We start from the raw sequence: 19,964 nt of genomic DNA, 5'->3' as shown, positions 1-19,964 counted from the left end.
CATAAAATAATGATTCTAAATAAAAAAAAATTAATTCATATTTTAAATTTTTAATTATTAACGTTTTTGTAAATATGACAAATTCATTAATGATTTGCTTATTTAAGACATACTATTTCATTCCTAACACATGAAACTATACACATTAGATTTATTTTAAAATTTTGAAAAAGTATGGTATACCTCATTTAATAAAATAATGGTCCTCAATAAAAAAAAAGTTAATTCTTATTTTCAATTTTTAATTATTAATATGTTTTTGAGGAACTGAAATACACTATTGATCATACAGTTAACACCCTCTAACATAGCAAATCAATAAAACATAGAAGATTGCCTATATCAAACCCCTTGAACACTCTCTTTTTCATTAACCTTAGTTATGAATATCTGTGTAAATATGCCTACTTCATTAAAAATTTGTTAATTTAAGACACATTTTTTCATTCCTAACACATGATGAAACTAACACATAAGATTTATTTTAAAATTTAGAAAAAGTATTGTATACCTCATTGCATAAAATAATGATTCTAAATAAAAAAAAATTAATTCATATTTTAAATTTTTAATTATTAACGTTTTTGTAAATATGACAAATTCATTAATGATTTGCTTATTTAAGACATACTATTTCATTCCTACCACATGAAACTATACACATTTGATTTATTTTAAAATTTAGAAAAAGTATGGTATACCTCATTTAATAAAATAATGGTCCTCAATAAAAAAAAAGTTAATTCTTATTTTCAATTTTTAATTATTAATATGTTTTTGAGGAACTGAAATACACTATTGATCATACAGTTAACACACTCTAACATAGCAAATCAATAAAACATCGAATATTGCCTATATCAAACCCCTTGAACACTCTCTTTTTCAATAGCCTTAGTTATGAATATCTGTGTAAATATGCCTACTTCATTAAAAATTTGCTAATCTAAGACATACTATTTCATTCCTAACACATGAAACTATACACATAAGATTTATTTTAAAATTTAGAAAAAGTATTGTATACCTCATTGCAAAAAATAATGATTCTAAATAAAAAAAAATTAATTCATATTTTCAATTTTTAATTGTTAACGTTTTTGAAAATATGACAAATTCATTAATGATTCGCTAATTTAGTACATACTAATTCATTCCTTACACTTGAAACTATACAAATTAAATTCATTTTTAAATTTAGAAAAAGTATAGTATACCTCATTGCATAAAATAATGATTCTAAATAAAAAAAAATTAATTCTTATTTTCAATTTTTAATTTTTAGCATGTGTGTAAATATGACAAACTCATTAATGATTTGCTAATTTAAGACATACTATTTCATTCCTAACACATGAAACTATACACATTAGATTTATTTTAAAATTTTGAAAAAGTATGGTATACCTCATTTAATAAAATAATGGTCCTTAATAAAAAAAAAAAAATTAATTCATATTTTCAATTTTTAATTATTAACGTTTTTGTAAATATAACAAATTCATTAATGATTTGCTAATTTAAAACATACTATTTCATTTTTAACACATGAAACCATATACATTGGATGTATTTTAAAATTTAGAAAAAGTATGGTATACCTTATTTAATAAAATAATGGTCCTCAAAAAAAAAAAAAAAAATAATACTTATTTTCAATTTTTAATTATTATCGTTTTTATAAATATGACAAATACATTAATGATTTGCTAATTTAAGAAATACTAATTCATTCCTTACATATGAAACTATACACATAAGATTTATTTTAAAATTTAGAAAAAGTATAGTATACCTCATTCCATAAAATAATGATCCTTATAAAAAAAAAAAAATTAATTCATATTTTCAATTTTAATTATTAACGTTTTTGTAAAGATAACAAATTCATTAATGATTTGCTAATTTAAAACATACTATTTCATTTTTAAACACAAAAACCATATACATGGATGTATTTTAAAATTTAGAAAAAATATAGTATACCTCATTGCATAAAATATTGATTCTAAATAAAAAAAAATTAATTCTTATTTTTATTATTAATAATTAACGTTTTTGTAAATATGACAAATTCATTAATGATTTGTTAATTTAAGACATACTAATTCATTCCTTACACATTGAACTTGATAAATTAAATTCATTTTTAAATTTAGAAAAAGTATAGTATACCTCATTGCAAAAAATAATGATCCGTAATAAAAAAAAAAAAATAATTCATATTTTCAATTTTTAGTTATTAACGTTTTTGAAAATATGACAAATTCATAAATGATTTGATAATTTAAGACATATGTTCATTTATAACACATTGAACTAGACGAATTAAATTCATTTTAAAATTTAGAAAAATTAAGAAAAAGTATAGTATATCTTATAAAATAATGATTGTAAATAAAAAAAAATTAATTCTTATTTTCAATTTTTTATTATTAACATGTGGTAAATATGAAAATTCATTAATGATTGTTGATTTAAGACATACTAATTCATTCCTTACACATTGAATAGATAAATTAAATTCATTTTTAAATTTAGAAAAAGTATAGTATAACTCATTGCATAAAATAATGATTCTAAAAAAAAAAAAATTAATTCTAATTTTCAATTTTTAATTTTTAGCATGGTGTAAATATGACAAATTCATTAATGATTTGCTAATTTAAGACATACTATTTCATTTAAACACATGAAACTATACACATAAGATTTATTTTAAAATTTAGAAAAAGTATTGTATACCTCATTGCATAAAATAATGATTCTAAATAAAAAAAAATTAATTTTTAGTTTCAATTTTTAATTATTAACGTTTTTGAAAATATGACAAATTCATTAATGATTCGCTAATTTAGGACATACTAATTAATTCCTTACACATGAAACTATCCACATTAGATTTATTTCAAAATTTAGAATAAGTATATTATACCTCATTGCATAAAATAATGATTCTAAATAAAAAAAAATTAATTCTTATTTTCAATTTTTAATTATTAACGTTTTTGAAAATATGACAAATTCATTAATGATTCGCTAATTTAGTACATACTAATTCATTCCTTACACTTGAAACTATACAAATTAAATTCATTTTTAAATTTAGAAAAAGTATAGTTTACCTCATTGCATAAAATAATGATTCTAAAAAAAACAAAATAATTGTTATTTTCAATTTTTAATTATTAACATGTGTGTAAATATGACAAATTCATTAATGATTTGCTAATTTAAGACATACTATTCATTCCTTACACATGAAACTATACACATTAGATTTATTTTAAAATTTAGAAAAAGTATAGTATACCTCATTGCATAAAATAATGATTCTAAATAAAAAAAATTAATTCTAATTTTCAATTTTTAATTATTATATGTTTTTGAGGAACTCAAATACACTATTGATCATACAGTTAACACCCTCTAACATAGCAAATCAATAAAACATAGAAGATTGCCTATATCAACCCCTTGAACACTCTCTTTTTCATAACCTTAGTTATGAATATCTGTGTGTAAATATGCCTACTTCATTAAAAATTTGTTAATTTAAGACAAATTTTTCTTTCCTAACACATGAAACTATACACATTAGATTTATTTTAAAATTTAGAAAAAGTATAGTTTATCTCATTGCATAAAATAATGATTCTAAATAAAAAAAAATTAATTTTTATTTTCAATTTTTAATTATTAACGTTTTTGTAAATATGACAAATTCATTATGATTTGCTAATTTAAGACATACTATTTCGTTTTTAACACATGAAACCATATACATTGGATGTATTTTAAAATTTAGAAAAAATATAGTATAACTCATTGCATAAAATAATGATTCTAAATAAAAAAAAATTAATTCATATTTTCAATTTTTAATTATTAGCATGTGTGTAAATATGACAAATTCATTAATGATTTGTTAATTTAAGACATACTAATTCATTCCTTACACATTGAACTAGACAAATTAAATTCATTTTTAAATTTAGAAAAAGTATAGTATACGTCATTGCATAAAATAATGATCCTTAATAAAAAAAAAAAAATAATACTTATTTTCAATTTTTAATTATTAACGTTTTTGTAAATATGACAAATTCATTAATGATTTGCTAATCTAAGACATACTATTTCATTCCTTACACTTGAAACTATACAAATTAAATTCATTTTTAAATTTAGAAAAAGTATAGTATACCTCATTGCATAAAATAATGATTCTAAATAAAACAAAATTAATTTTTATTTTCAATTTTTAATTATTAACATGGTGTATATATGACAAATTCATTAATGATTTGCTTATTTCAGACATATGATTTAATTTCTAACACATTGAACTAGACAAATTAAATTCATTTTTAAATTTAGAAAAAGTATAGTATACCTCATTGCATAAAATAATGATCCTTATTAAAAAAAAAAAAAAAATAATTCATATTTTCAATTTTTAATTATTAACGTTTTTGAAAATATGACAAATTCATTAATGATTCGCTAATTTAGTACATACTAATTCATTCCTTACATTGAAACTATACACATTAGATTATTTTAAAATTTAGAAAAAGTATATTATACCTCATTGCATAAAATATTGGTCCTAATAAAAAAAAATTAATTCTTATTTTCAATTTTTAATTATTAACGTTTTTGAAAATATGACAAATTCATTAATGATTCGCTAATTTAGTACATACTAATTCATTCCTTACACTTGAAACTATACAATTAAATTCATTTTTAAATTTAGAAAAAGTATAGTTTACCTCATTGCATAAAATAATGATTCTAAATAAAACAAAATTAATTGTTATTTTCAATTTTAATTATTAACATGTGTGTAAATATGACAAATTCATTAATGATTTGCTAATTTAAGACATACTATTCATTCCTTACACATGAAACTATACACACTAGATTTATTTTAAAATTTAGAAAAAGTATAGTATACCTCATTGCATAAAATAATGGTTCTAAATAAAAAAAAATTAATTCATATTTTAATTTTTAATTATTAACGTTTTTGTAAATATCACAAATTCATTAATGATTTGCTTATTTAAGACATACTATTTCATTCCTAACACATGAAACTATACACATTAGATTTATTTTAAAATTTAGAAAAAGTATTATTACCTCATTGCATAAAATTGGTCCTAAATAAAAAAAAATTAATTCTTATTTTCAATTTTTAATTATTAACGTTTTTGAAAATATGACAAATTCATTAATGATTCGCTAATTTAGTACATACTAATTCATTCCTTACACTTGAAACTATACAAATTAAATTCATTTTAAATTTAGAAAAAGTATAGTTTACCTCATTGCATAAAATAATGATTCTAAATAAAACAAAATTAATTGTTATTTTCAATTTTTAATTATTAACATGTGTGTAAATATGACAAATTCATTAATGATTGCTAATTTAAGACATACTATTCATTCCTTACACATGAAACTATACACATTAGATTTATTTTAAAATTTAGAAAAAGTATAGTATACCTCATTGCATAAAATAATGATTCTAAATAAAAAAAAATTAATTCATATTTTAATTTTTAATTATTAACGTTTTTGTAAATATCACAAATTCATTAATGATTTGCTTATTTAAGACATACTATTTCATTCCTAACACATGAAACTATACACATTAGATTTATTTTAAAATTTAGAAAAAGTATGGTATACCTCATTAATAAAATAATGGTCCTCAATAAAAAAAAAGTTAATTCTTATTTTCAATTTTTAATTATTAATATGTTTTTGAGGAACTGAAATACACTATTGATCATACAGTTAACACACTCTAACATAGCAATCAATAAAACATCGAATATTGCCTATATCAAACCCCTTGAACACTCTCTTTTTCAATAGCCTTAGTTATGAATATCTGTGTAAATATGCCTACTTCATTAAAAATTTGCTAATCTAAGACATACTATTTCATTCCTAACACATGAAACTATACAATAAGATTTATTTTAAAATTTAGAAAAAGTATTGTATACCTCATTGCATAAAATAATGATTCTAAATAAAAAAAAATTAATTCTTATTTTCAATTTTTAATTATTAAGGTTTTTGAAAATATGACAAATTCATTAATGATTTGTTGATTTAAGACATACTAATTCATTCCTTACACATTGAACTAGATAAATTAAATTCATTTTTAAATTTAGAAAAAGTATAGTATAACTCATTGCATAAAATAATGATTCTAAATAAAACAAAATTAATTGTTATTTTCAATTTTTAATTATTAACATGTGTGTAAATATGACAAATTCATTAATGATTTGCTAATTTAAGACATACTATTTCATTCCTTACACATGAAACTATACACATTAGATTTATTTTAAAATTTAGAAAAAGTATAGTATACCTCATTGCATAAAATAATGATTCTAAATAAAAAAAAATTAATTCATATTTTAAATTTTTAATTATTAACGTTTTTGTAAATATCACAAATTCATTAATGATTTGCTTTAAGACATACTATTTCATTCCTAACACATGAAACTATACACATTAGATTTATTTTAAAATTTAGAAAAAGTATGGTATACCTCATTTAATAAAATAATGGTCCTCAATAAAAAAAAATTAATTCTTATTTTCAATTTTTAATTATTAATATGTTTTTGAGGAACTGAAATACACTATTGATCATACAGTTAACACACTCTAACATAGCAAATCAATAAAACATCGAATATTGCCTATATCAAACCCCTTGAACACTCTCTTTTTCAATAGCCTTAGTTATGAATATCTGTGTAAATATGCCTACTCATTAAAAATTTGCTAATCTAAGACATACTTTTCATTCCTAACACATGAAACTATACACATAAGATTTATTTTAAATTTAGAAAAAGTATTGTATACCTCATTGCATAAAATAATGATTCTAAATAAAAAAAAAAAATTCTTATTTTCAATTTTTAATTATTAACGTTTTTGAAAATATGACAAATTCATTAATGATTCGCTAATTTAGTACATACTAATTCATTTTTAACACATGAAACCATATACATTGGATGTATTTTAAAATTTAGAAAAAGTATGGTATACCTTATTTAATAAAATAATGGTCCTCAAAAAAAAAAAAAAAATAATACTTATTTTCAATTTTTAATTATTATCGTTTTTATAAATATGACAAATACATTAATGATTTGCTAATTTAAGAAATACTAATTCATTCCTTACATATGAAACTATACACATAAGATTTATTTTAAAATTTAGAAAAAGTATAGTATACCTCATTCCATAAAATAATGATCCTTAATAAAAAAAAAAAAATTAATTCATATTTTCAATTTTTAATTATTAACGTTTTTGTAAATATAACAAATTCATTAATGATTTGCTAATTTAAAACATACTATTTCATTTTTAACACATGAAACCATATACATTGGATGTATTTTAAAATTTAGAAAAAATATAGTATACCTCATTGCATAAAATATTGATTCTAAATAAAAAAAAATTAATTCTTATTTTATATTTATTAATAATTAACGTTTTTGTAAATATGACAAATTCATTAATGATTTGTTAATTTAAGACATACTAATTCATTCCTTACACATTGAACTAGATAAATAAATTCATTTTTAAATTTAGAAAAAGTATAGTATATACCTCATTGCAAAAAATAATGATCCGTAATAAAAAAAAAAAAATTAATTCATATTTTCAATTTTTAGTTTATAACGTTTTAAAATATGACAAATTCATAAATGATTTGATAATTTAAGACATATGATTTAATTTATAACACATTGAACTAGACGAATTAAATTCATTTTAAAATTTAGAAAAAGTATAGTATATCTTATTGCATAAAATAATGATTGTAAATAAAAAAAAATTAATTCTTATTTTCAATTTTTTATTATTAACATGTGTGTAAATATGACAAATTCATTAATGATTTGTTGATTTAAGACATACTAATTCATTCCTTACACATTGAACTAGATAAATTAAATTCATTTTTAAATTTAGAAAAAGTATAGTATAACTCATTGCATAAAATAATGATTCTAAATAAAAAAAAATTAATTCTAATTTTCAATTTTTAATTTTTAGCATGTGTGTAAATATGACAAATTCATTAATGATTTGCTAATTTAAGACATACTATTTCATTTCTAACACATGAAACTATACACATAAGATTTATTTTAAAATTTAGAAAAAGTATTGTATACCTCATTGCATAAAATAATGATTCTAAATAAAAAAAAATTAATTTTTAGTTTCAATTTTTAATTATTAACATGTGTGTAAATATGACAAATTCATAAATGATTTGCTTATTTCAGACATATGATTTAATTTCTAACACATTGAACTAGACAAATTAAATTCATTTTAAATTTAGAAAAAGTATAGTATACGTCATTGCATAAAATAATGATCCTAATAAAAAAAAAAAAAAATATACTTATTTTCAATTTTTAATTATTAACGTTTTTGAAAATATGACAAATTCATTAATGATTCGCTAATTTAGGACATACTAATTAATTCCTACACATGAAACTATCCACATTAGATTTATTTCAAAATTTAGAATAAGTATATTATACCTCATTGCATAAAATAATGATTCTAAATAAAAAAAAATTAATTCTTATTTTCAATTTTTAATTATTAACGTTTTTGAAAATATGACAAATTCATTAATGATTCGCTAATTTAGTACATACTAATTCATTCCTTACACTTGAAACTATACAAATTAAATTCATTTTTAAATTTAGAAAAAGTATAGTTTACCTCATTGCATAAAATAATGATTCTAAATAAAACAAAATTAATTGTTATTTTCAATTTTAATTATTAACATGTGTGTAAATATGACAAATTCATTAATGATTTGCTAATTTAAGACATACTATTTCATTCCTTACACAGAAACTATACACATTAGATTTATTTTAAAATTTAGAAAAAGTATAGTATACTCATTGCATAAAATAATGATTCTAATAAAAAAAAATTAATTCTAATTTTCAATTTTTAATTATTAATAGTTTTTGAGGAACTCAAAACACTATTGATCATACAGTTAACACCCTCTAACATAGCAAATCAATAAAACATAGAAGATTGCCTATATCAAACCCCTTGAACACTCTCTTTTTCATTAACCTTAGTTATGAATATCTGTGTAAATATGCCTACTTCATAAAAATTTGTTAATTTAAGACACATTTTTTCATTCCTAACACATGATGAAACTATACACATTAGATTTATTTTAAAATTTAGAAAAAGTATAGTTTATCTCATTGCATAAAATAATGATTCTAAATAAAAAAAAATTAATTTTTATTTTCAATTTTTAATTATTAACGTTTTGTAAATATGACAAATTCATTATGATTTGCTAATTTAAGACATACTATTTCGTTTTTAACACATGAAACCATATACATTGGATGTATTTTAAAATTTAGAAAAAATATAGTATAACTCATTGCATAAAATAATGATTCTAAATAAAAAAAAATTAATTCTAATTTTCAATTTTTAATTATTAGCATGTGTGTAAATATGACAAATTCATTAATGATTTGTTAATTTAAGACATACTAATTCATTCCTTACACATTGAACTAGACAAATTAAATTCATTTTTAAATTTAGAAAAAGTATAGTATACGTCATTGCATAAAATAATGATCCTAATAAAAAAAAAAAAAATAATACTTACTTTCAATTTTTAATTATAACGTTTTTGTAAATATGACAAATTCATTAATGATTTGCTAATCTAAGACATACTATTTCATTCCTTACACTTGAAACTATACAAATTAAATTCATTTTTAAATTTAGAAAAAGTATAGTATACCTCATTGCATAAAATAATGATTCTAAATAAAACAAAATTAATTTTTATTTTCAATTTTTAATTATTAACATGTGTGTATATATGACAAATTCATTAATGATTTGCTTATTTCAGACATATGATTTAATTTCTAACACATTGAACTAGACAAATTAAATTCATTTTTAAATTTAGAAAAAGTATAGTATACCTCATTGCATAAAATAATGATCCTTAATAAAAAAAAAAAAAATTAATTCATATTTTCAATTTTTAATTATTAACGTTTTTGAAAATATGACAAATTCATTAATGATTCGCTAATTTAGTACATACTAATTCATTCCTTACACTTGAAACTATACACATTAGATTTATTTTAAAATTTAGAAAAAGTATATTATACCTCATTGCATAAAATATGGTCCTAAAAAAAAAAAAATTAATTCTTATTTTCAATTTTTAATTATTAACGTTTTTGAAAATATGACAAATTCATTAATGATTCGCTAATTTAGTACATACTAATTCATTCCTTACACTTGAAACTATACAAATTAAATTCATTTTTAAATTTAGAAAAAGTATAGTTTACCTCATTGCATAAAATATAGATTCTAAATAAAACAAAATTAATTGTTATTTTCAATTTTTAATTATTAACATGTGTGTAAATATGACAAATTCATTAATGATTTGCTAATTTAAGACATACTATTTCATTCCTTACACATGAAACTATACACATTAGATTTATTTTAAAATTTAGAAAAAGTATAGTATACCTCATTGCATAAAATAATGATTCTAAATAAAAAAAAATTAATTCATATTTTAAATTTTTAATTATTAACGTTTTTGTAAATATCACAAATTCATTAATGATTTGCTTATTTAAGACATACTATTTCATTCCTAACACATGAAACTATACACATTAGATTTATTTTAAAATTTAGAAAAAGTATAGTATACCTCATTGCATAAAATAATGATTCTAAATAAAAAAAAATTAATTCATATTTTAAATTTTTAATTATTAACGTTTTGTAAATATCACAAATTCATTAATGATTTGCTTATTTAAGACATACTATTTCATTCCTAACACATGAAAACTATATACATTAGATTTATTTTAAAATTTAGAAAAAGTATGGTATACCTCATTTAATAAAATAATGGTCCTCAATAAAAAAAAAGTTAATTCTTATTTTCAATTTTTAATTATTAATATGTTTTTGAGGAACTGAAATACACTATTGATCATACAGTTAACACACTCTAACATAGCAAATCAATAAAACATCGAATATTGCCTATATCAAACCCCTTGAACACTCTCTTTTTCAATAGCCTTAGTTATGAATATCTGTGTAAATATGCCTACTTCATTAAAAATTTGCTAATCTAAGACATACTATTTCATTCCTAACACATGAAACTATACACATAAGATTATTTTAAAATTTAGAAAAAGTATTGTATACCTCATTGCATAAAATAATGATTCTAAATAAAAAAAATTAATTCTTATTTTCAATTTTTAATTATTAACGTTTTTGAAAATATGACAAAATCATTAATGATTCGCTAATTTAGTACATACTAATTCATTCCTTACACTTGAAACTATACAAATTAAATTCATTTTTAAATTTAGAAAAAGTATAGTTTACCTCATTGCATAAAATAATGATTCTAAATAAAACAAAATTTATTGTTATTTTCAATTTTTAATTATTAACATGTGTGTAAATATGACAAATTCATTAATGATTTGCTAATTTAAGACATACTATTTCATTCCTTACACATGAAACTATACACATTAGATTTATTTTAAAATTTAGAAAAAGTATAGTATACCTCATTGCATAAAATAATGATTCTAAATAAAAAAAAATTAATTCATATTTTAAATTTTTAATTATTAACGTTTTTGTAAATATCACAAATTCATTAATGATTTGCTTATTTAAGACATACTATTTCATTCCTAACACATGAAACTATACACATTAGATTTATTTTAAAATTTAGAAAAAGTATGGTATACCTCATTTAATAAAATAATGGTCCTCAATAAAAAAAAAGTTAATACTTATTTTCAATTTTTAATTATTAATATGTTTTTGAGGAACTGAAATACACTATTGATCATACAGTTAACACACTCTAACATAGCAAATCAATAAAACATCGAATATTGCCTATATCAAACCCCTTGAACACTCTCTTTTTCAATAGCCTTAGTTATGAATATCTGTGTAAATATGCCTACTTCATTAAAAATTTGCTAATCTAAGACATACTATTTCATTCCTAACACATGAAACTATACACATAAGATTTATTTTAAAATTTAGAAAAAGTATTGTATACCTCATTGCATAAAATAATGATTCTAAATAAAAAAAAATTAATTCTTATTTTCAATTTTTAATTATTAACGTTTTTGAAAATATGACAAATTCATTAATGATTCGCTAATTTAGTACATACTAATTCATTCCTTACACTTGAAACTATACAAATTAAATTCATTTTTAAATTTAGAAAAAGTATAGTATACCTCATTGCATAAAATAATGATTCTAAATAAAACAAAATTAATTTTTATTTTCAATTTTTAATTATTAACATGTGTGTATATATGACAAATTCATTAATGATTTGCTTATTTCAGACATATGATTTAATTTCTAACACATTGAACTAGACAAATTAAATTCATTTTTAAATTTCGAAAAAGTATAGTATACCTCATTGCATAAAATAATGATCCTTAATAAAAAAAAAAAAAATTAATTCATATTTTCAATTTTTAATTATTAACGTTTTTGAAAATATGACAAATTCATTAATGATTCGCTAATTTAGTACATACTAATTCATTCCTTACACTTGAATCTATACACATTAGATTTATTTTAAAATTTAGAAAAAGTATATTATACCTCATTGCATAAAATATTGGTCCTAAATAAAAAAAAATTAATTCTTATTTTCAATTTTTAATTATTAACGTTTTTGAAAATATGACAAATTCATTAATGATTCGCTAATTTAGTACATACTAATTCATTCCTTACACTTGAAACTATACAAATTAAATTCATTTTTAAATTTAGAAAAAGTATAGTTTACCTCATTGCATAAAATAATGATTCTAAATAAAACAAAATTAATTGTTATTTTCAATTTTTAATTATTAACATGTGTGTAAATATGACAAATTCATTAATGATTTGCTAATTTAAGACATACTATTTCATTCCTAACACATGAAACTATACACATTAGATTTATTTTAAAATTTAGAAAAAGTATGGTATACCTCATTGCATAAAATAATGGTCTTAAATAAAAAAAAATTAATTCTTATTTTCAATTTTTAATTATTAACGTTTTTGAAAATATGACAAATTCATTAATGATTTGTTAATTTAAGACATACTATTTCATTTTTAACACATGAAACTAGATACATTGGATGTATTTTAAAATTAAGAAAAAGTATAGTATACCTCATTGCATAAAATAATGATTCTAAATAAAAAAAAATTAATTCTAATTTTCAATTTTTAATTATTAATATGTTTTTGAGGAACTCAAATACACTATTGATCCTACAGTTAACACCCTCTAACATAGCAAATCAATGAAACATAGAATATTGCCTATATCAAACCCCTTGAACACTCTCTTTTTCATTAACCTTAGTTATGAATATCTGTGTAAATATGCCTACTTCATTAAAAATTTGTTAATTTAAGACACATTTTTTCATTAATAACACATGAAACTATACACATTAGATTTATTTTAAAATTTAGAAAAAGTATAGTTTTCTCATTGCATAAAATAATGATTCTAAATAAAAAAAATTAATTCTAATTTTCAATTTTTTATTATTAACGTTTTTGTAAATATGACAAATTCATTAATGATTTGTTAATTTAAGACATACTAATTCATTCCTACACATTGAACTAGACGAATTAAATTCATTTTAAAATTTAGAAAAAGTATAGTATATCTTATTGCATAAAATAATGATTGTAAATAAAAAAAAATTAATTCTTATTTTCAATTTTTAATTATTAACGTTTTTGTAAATATGACAAATTCATTAATGATTTGCTAATTTAAGACATACTATTTCATTCCTTACACATGAAACTATACACATTAGATTTATTTCAAAATTTAAAAAAAGTATAGTATACCTCATTGCATAAAATAATGATTCTAAATAAAAAAAAATTAATTCTTATTTTCAATTTTTAATTATTAACGTTTTTGTAAGTATGACAAAATCATTAATGATTCGTTAACTTAAGACATATTATTTCATTTCTAACACACGAAACTATATACATTTGATGTATTTTAAAATTTAGAAAAGGTATAGTATACCTCATGAAAAATTTAAAATATTATTATTTTTTTTTTTTTTTAATTTCAATTATCATTTTCTTCAATGAGTTATATTAGACTTTCTCTAAATTTTAAAATAAATCTAATGGTTAAAGTCTCATGTGTGAACAATGTAAATCTCATTTTTATATTACAAAAAATATAGTAAACTAGGCATATTTTCACACATAGTTACAATTAAAAATTTCAAATATGATTTCATTCTTATTTTTAATTATAATTGTCATTTTATTCAATGAGTTATATTATACTTTCTCTAAATTTTAAAATAATTTGATTGGTTATAGTCTCCTATGTGATTATTGAAATTTTTTGTATTAAATAAGCAAATATATATAGTAAACTAAGCATATTTTTACACATAGTTACAATTGAAAATTTCATATATGATTTCATTTTTTTTTTTTTAATTACAATTATTATTTTATTCAATGAGTTATATTATACTTTCTCTAAATTTTAAAATTAATCGAATGGTTAAAGTCTCGTGTATGAGCAATGAAAACTTTTGTTTTAAATTAGCAAATTTATAATAATGTAGACATATTTTCACACTAATTAAATTACATAAATATTATAATGTATTTTACTCTTATACCTATATTGATCTTAAAAAAGAGTGTTGTTATAGGCTATCAAACTAATATATTATTATGTTATTTTATTGTATAGGGTGATTCTTTTATCAAACAACACTCATTATTTCCAAAAGTATTCATGTTTTTGAAAATATTTTTTCACCTAGTTTCAAATTGTTAAAAAATCAACATTTTTATAAAAAAATTATATTTTTAAATATTTTTTATACTTATGATTTTTTAAGTTTTTTACTTGTTTGAATGACAACATAGAATTTTAATTTCATATTCCAAAGCAGAATAATTTTTTGAGTATTTTGATACATTAAAATCGAATTTAGGGTGAGTAGTTTTTGAGTTATACTTATTCAATGTTTTGACAAGCAGAGTAGTGCACAAACATTTTGCGGGGTAACCCCGTACCACTCCACTCCGCGCAGCCATACTTTAAATACGTATAACTCATAAACTACTCACCCTAAATTCGATTTTTATGTATCGAATTACTCAGAAAATTATTCTGCTTTGGAATATGAAATTATAAATCTATGTTGTCATTCAAAAAAGTAAAAAACGTAAAAAATTATAAGTATAAAAAATATTTAAAAATATAATTTTTTTTATAAAAACGAAGTTTTTTTAACAATTAAAAACTATGTAAATAAATATTTTCAAAAAAATGAATACTTTTGGAAATAATGAGTGTTGTTTGATAAAAAAAATCACCCTGTATAGTTTTGATTATGTTATAATAGCATATTAGCAGTGCTCAACTTATTAATTTTGGTGCCCGGGTCAAATTTTCTAATGAAGCTCCATTCAATCATTCATTTCAATCTAAATGCCACTTTAATAATTAAATATTAACAGGGGCCCGAGGTCCCAAATGATACCGTGGCCCGGGACTGCAGCCCCCTAGCAGGTAGGTAGGTAGGTAGGTCTATAATGTTATTTCTATATGCAGTTGGTCGTTGGAACTGATTTTTTTCGTGGCAGGGAGGGGCTCACTAAACTTGGTACTGAATAGTTACCAAACTTAACATAATAGAAAAAAGAATAAACATAGTACCTACTATAATATGACTTGGTTATCAAATACAGAGATGGATTCCCTATATTTTACCGGTTCGGAGATCATCCCAAGACAGACGTCATCAAGCATCTCACTCTGCCCTTACCCATTCAAAAAACTAGCAGTACTTGACTTGTCGCTGCCTAGGCAAGCACTCCCCCGCCTGGGAAAAATTGTAAAAAATGACTCATGCTACTACTCCTGCTTAACCGATCTACTCTGCAATATTACACTTTGTTCTTCAAACTGCTCACGCTGCCACACTGCTGAACTAACTTTAGATTCTTTCTTGCAAGTCTTTGTTAACTTTAAAGCCTTATTTTGTAAATCTATTAATTTTTCTAATGCTTTTAACAATAACATTTGTAATAATACCCTAAATTGTAATCTTAAAATATTCTATCAACATGTTCGTGGTCTTAAAACTAAATTAGTCAGCCTCAGATGTTCTTTCCCTATGTTTCACTTTTATGATATCATTATTCTCACAGAAACCTGGCTGACTCCTGACATAAGTGACAGTGAACTTGGTTTAGCTGGTTTTCAAGTTATAAGACTTGATAGAAACCATAATAACAGTACTTCTATCCGTGGTGGTGGAGTTCTAATTGCTATCAAGAATACCTGTTCCTTTCAACCTATTTCACTTACCGTATCTAATGTTGAATAATTATTTGTATTATTGTCCCTAGACTCTTGTCACTTATTGGTAGGCAGTGTATACCTACCTCCTCGCTCCCCCCTTTCTGTAGTTGATTCCCATACTACGTCTGTTGAACACATCATATCCTTTTATATACCTAATTCTCTAGTTATATGTGGTGACTACAATCTCCCAAATATCAACTGGTCTTCTGATGAACTAGGATTAATCGGAACTAATGATCCCAGTATAATCTCCACAACTATTATTGATTCTTTTTCTTACCTCAATTTTTTCCAGCATAATTTCTTTCGCAATATTCATGGCAGTATCTTAGATCTTGTCTATTCTAACTGCAATAGAGTTACAGTCAATTTAGCAGCGGAATTTTTGGTTATTCCTGAACCTTACCACCCACCTCTTCACATAGTCTTTCCTTCACAATCTGATAAATCAGTAGTTAATACTCATACTTATAAAGATTTTAAGGCTGCAAACTACACTGTCATAACGCAATTTATTAACTCCTATAATTGAGAGCTAACTTTTCGCAGTACACAATCGAAAGTGCTGCCTCTGTTTTTAATGAAGCTCTGCTTCATGCTATCGATTTGTTTGTTCCTACTAAAACTTTTAAATTGCTAAAATTCCCTGCGTGGACATCTCCCTCTCTCAAAAATCTTATTATGGAGAAAAAGCAAGCTCAGGCACTCTATAAGCGGTCGAGGCCCCCCTATGACTACTCAACTTTTTCTGAACTTCGTGCTAAATGCAAGCGCCAATCTAAAATAGACTACCAGTCTTATATAAGAAATACCGAAAACTCATTCAAACACAATCCCTCACTCTTCTGGAAATCTATTAACAATTTAAAGCAGAAAAACACAGTGCCCACCACTCTACGCTGGAACAGTGATACAGTTGATAATCCTCTTGACTCGGCTAACCTATTTTCTAAGTACTTTTATTCTATGTATAACAACTCTATTTCTTCACCTGTCAACATTTCTAATATTAATACTATTCCGTATGAACTTCCTTCTAATTGCCACTTCACCCTCGACGATGTTCAACTTGCACTTAACTCTTTAAAAAACACCAATTCTAATGGCCCAGCGGGATTTCAGCACGTTTATTTTTCCATTGTCAAGATTCTATTGTTTATCCTTTATTCCTACTCTTTAGGCTATCTCTTGATGAAGGTATTTTTCCAGCTGCTTGGAAAACATGTTCTGTCACCCCTGTTTTAAATCTGGAGACCCCTCGCTTGTTTCTAATTACAGACCTATTTCCATTCTACCTCACATTTCTAAACTATTTGAGTCCATCGTCTACTCCTCAATCAAAAGAAGTCTTAACCATATTCTCATGGATGAGCAGTATGTTTTCCGTAGTGGGAAATCTACTGTCACTTGCAACCTATCTTTCACATCATACATATTAAAAAGCTTTGAATCTGATTGTCAAGTTGATACTGTGTTCATGGACTTTAATAAAGCCTTCGACACGGTCATTCATAGACCCCTTATCTCTGAATTGGATTCGCTTGGTATCGGTAATCCTTTACTATCGTGGCTCCAATCTTATTTAAGTCAAAGAAAGCAATTCGTTAGAGTCCACGGCGTTGTCTCTGATTTATTTATAGCTCCCTCTGGGGTCCCCCAAGGAGGGCATCTCAGTCCTCTTTTATTCATCCTTTTCGTTAACTCAATTAGCAGGTACATTTCTTCCTCTAGAGTTCTTCTATTTGCCAATGATATTAAAATGTTTTTAAAAATTACATCTCCGGCTGACTGTATCCAACTGCAATCAGATCTCAATACTTTTTCGCTCTGGGCCCAGCATATTGGCCTAACACTCAACCTCAACAAGTGTCATGTTATGTCATTTCATAGGAAACGAAGTTGTATAATCCATCCTTATTCTTTAAATGATTCCACTTTCGAACGTGTTTCCACTGTCAAAGATCTCGGATTCTATCTAACTTCTTCTCTTTCTTTTGAACATCATATTGATTTTACTGTTGGTAGAGCGTTAAAAATTCTAGGGTTCTTAAAGCGCAACACTAAGCTTTTCACGTCCGCTACATGCCTTCGTTCCCTCTATATTTCCCTTGTTCGCTCTGTCTTAGAATATGGTTCAGTTGTATGGTACCCATATCTAGCTAAGGACCAACTACGTTTATTTATTTATTTATTTTTAAAAAGTATTTGAGTAAGTAAAAAAAATATTGTAGAAAAAAATATTTGAATTACTTTTCAAATAATTAAAAAAAATAATAATAATAATAATCTGACGGCAACACACAGAGTCGTAAATATAATATTTTAGTTCTCAAAATTCATAATCACTTAATTTAAACTTTTATCTATGAAATAAATCATATTCATATAGTATATTATCTGGTTTTAAAATATATATATATTTGTTTCGTGTACAATTTGCGAGGTGTGATATTTTGATTTTTAATAAAATAATGTATTCATAAGTATAAAAGTTTTTTAATTACATTAGTATCAGTGCTTGATTTGGAAAAAAACTAGAAGAGTAACTCAGCGGATGTTTGATGAACAAGCGTTCAACGAGCTCTCAACCTCCCCCCCCCCTTCAGCTACTCATTTTCCCATAAAATCATTAAATTTATTATACAAAAATATTTAAAAAAAAAAACTTGTTTATTAATTAATTATTCTACAAAATAACTTAATTACATCATCCAATGACATTATAATTTATAACAGGCGCGGATTCAGTGGGGGGCGCCCCCCCCCGTAAGCTGTGTTTTGTTTAGGAAAAATGCCTATAGTACGGCCAGCGAAAAATGAGCCGCGATACCAGTGCTCCGGGTGGCCGATTTTCGTCAGGGTTTCGTCACCGCCCGCTTTTCACTCGTCGTACCACTCCATACCACGCCATAATTTCAAACGGAGAACCCTTAGTTACGCTAAAATTCACCACTATCAACGCGACGGTCATGGCTCATTTTTCGCTGGCCGTACTATAGTAAAAAAAATCAAAACTAATTTTATTACTTATTACCACGAATTAAGATATACTTAATTATATCTAGGTATATCTTAATTCGTGCTTATTACTTATTAGTGTAATCTACATAATATTATCGGCTATCGCAACTGCAAGTGTGTACAGCCACAGATATTTAAAAATAAAACAATTGCTTTATATATCTCTGGTATATGCACAAATCAATGTACATAATACGTTCAGAGCTATTCTTGGATTTAGCGATAACGATAGTAGATGGACAACGCCACAACATTACCATGGTGCGGGCGGTGCGGTGCCGTGGTCGTGAAATGGATGGAC

Source organism: Aphis gossypii, chromosome X (genome assembly GCF_020184175.1).
Source record: "Aphis gossypii isolate Hap1 chromosome X, ASM2018417v2, whole genome shotgun sequence".
Classification (NCBI taxonomy): Eukaryota; Metazoa; Arthropoda; class Insecta; order Hemiptera; family Aphididae; genus Aphis; species Aphis gossypii.
This window is presented reverse-complemented; position numbering follows the sequence as displayed.